Genomic DNA, 2,606 nt, shown 5'->3' with positions numbered 1-2,606 from the left:
GTCGTGATGTGCCGGTCATGGCTGAGGAAGCCAAAGCCCTCCTCGGAGCACCATTCTTGCAGCTGCCAAATGGTACCTTTACCATTTGGTGAAGGTACATTCCTAACGGAAACAAGGATGGCTGACATATAATAGCACTAGAGGGCAGAAGAGACAAAAAAAGGGTTAAGGGCCTATGTTGAGACAATTTTACCCACTCTGCCCTGTGCCATTAGAATAAAACTCACCCTATGCAGGTCCTTTAATGGGCTCTGTACCGGATATATTTTGGAGTCTTTGATCCCGCAAACATTTAGGCATAGAAATAGTCTCACTTTCTTGAGTGGAGCCTCTGTTAATGATATGCATAAAGTCACCATTTACATTATGCATATTACTGTAGAGCAACTGGGTTGCAGAGCATCAGTGATTTACTTCCATTGAAAGCAATGAGAGTTAGGCACCTAAAATAGTCACCTCTCCCTGTAGATCTAGGTGTAGGAGCTTTAGCCATGATTTAGTACCCCTGTGCCAGAGGCTGCACAAACATGGAACAAAGAACTGCATGTAACTGTTTGTAGGGTCAGAGTCAAGGAGTATGCAGTGCAGGTCATTTATATTTTCCTAAAGTCCCTTGTGCATAAAAAATTAAATTATTGTGTCCTACTGAGAATATAGAAGCCACCACAAATTCCACACAAGAGACAGAAAGAAATATTTTGTAAAGGTGAAAGAAGAAAGGCTATTTTTATTAACAAATTATTTTAAAGAAAAATATTGGTATTAGAAAAAAATGTCAAATTAATAAATAACTTGTTGGCTCCTTTCCAATATTTTCAAGAGCATTAAATGGATATGTCAGATGCTAGCACTGTCTTCATTGACATTCCCATTAGCTTTCAGATAAAAATGGCCATATCTAATCAAATATCTGATAAAATATAAAAAAAATAGAAATAGAAATAAAAACAATATGATTAAAAGTCTGTTGGTTGAGCCACATCTGTGCCTCTGCTCCTCCATCCCTTGAGTAAAATCTTTGTCTCATCTCACCTGCACACCCAGCATTACAGGACAAGTAGAAGAAAGCTAGCCATATTTCCCTGGGCATAAAATGGGACACTTCGCTCTGCCCTCCTTCTTCAGTACACCCATCTCTATCCAAGCTCCAGTCTCAGCTGGGGGGGGGGGGGGTGGATAGTTCAGAGCATCAGAGAGTTGGAGTGGGGGAGAGAAGGAGGGAGCAGCCCTGCTTCTGGCACTTGAACCAGGCAGCCCACTGAAAATGAGACAAGTATTAAATTTGAATGCACTGACAGGTAGGTGTCCCAGTGAAATGGGTCCCATGGTCACGGTAAGAAGGAGGTTTTTCACTTTAAGTATTCCCTTACTATGGAGCACTAACAACCTTTGAAATGCCTTAACTAGAAGCAGGGATACCAACGGTTAGGAATTTCTTCCCCCTGCCACTACTGTTCTTTATTATGCTATTTCTAGGTCATTCTGGTCTGGCCTGATAAAGAATGTCTTGCATGCGAAAGCTTGTCTATCTTTATCCCAACTATACAATTGGTCCAATAAAAGATATCATCCTAAAAAATCCTTGCCTCTAGTATAATTTCTGGGCCATCACAGCTACATCACTCTAACATTAGCTTAAGTAGAGGAGAAATGGAAGACTTTGTTTTCTGGAGTTAACCCAGCAATTACTTTTGCTCCCTGAACACACAGTATGGATTCCTCAAAAATAATACAAAGCAAGAATGCACTGCAGGTGCTCATATAGCCAGTTAAATATAATCTTTAGCTTCAGGGCCTGAAAATATTTATACATAATATAAAATGATGCGTCGGTTCAAGGCACCAGCACCAGGAACTTCTGGGATTAGTTTAATATTCTATGTGCATGTATGTAACTACAGATAGAGCACATTTCACTGCTCATTTACACACAGATTCACTGCACTCTTATTCTTAGCTTGCAGAAATGATTCAAGCTATAGCTCAGTTTGGTGACACTTGATTAGGAGACATTCTGGCCTTTACAAAATATGATCAAATTAGAGGTCAGAATACAAAATTAACAGAAGAGAATACCAGACATTAGGCAGAATTTATTTTGTATGCATAAATCCTCAGCACAATGTATCATTATTTTCAGTGGCAAATTAGAGCCAGCTTTTAAGTACAGGTTACTCAGATAATCCTCTTCAACCATTTGCTACCATATCCTTGCAAAACACACATTGTGAAATTCTCTCCCCTAGCCCAAGATGTTCCCTCTCAGCTATTCAGCCATACAAAGTTTCCAGTGCTAGCTTAGCACATTCTTTCTAGAAGTGATCTCTCTCTCTCTCTAGTAGTACATCTTGCTGAACTAGAAACAGGATCAGCTGGGTGCAACAAGAAAAGAGACAGTGCCCATTTACACTTGGAGAGGGAGTAGTATCCTCCATTCCTTCCAGTGTGAAGCTCTGGGAGAAAAAGAAAAAATACATGGCTACTACCCTAGTAGCAGAAGAATAATGCACTAGTGCAGAAGGAAGAGAGCAATTATAGTAGAAGTAGTGGGGAAGGGGAAGGGAGAAAGTTCAATGGTGTGAGGGAGCGGCGGCTAGGGGCGGCCG

This window comes from Crocodylus porosus, unplaced genomic scaffold (genome assembly GCF_001723895.1).
Source record: "Crocodylus porosus isolate Cpor-Errol unplaced genomic scaffold, CroPor_comp1, whole genome shotgun sequence".
NCBI classification, from domain to species: Eukaryota; Metazoa; Chordata; order Crocodylia; family Crocodylidae; genus Crocodylus; species Crocodylus porosus.
The sequence above is the reverse complement of the archived record's forward strand: the minus strand, read 5'-3'. Positions refer to the sequence as shown.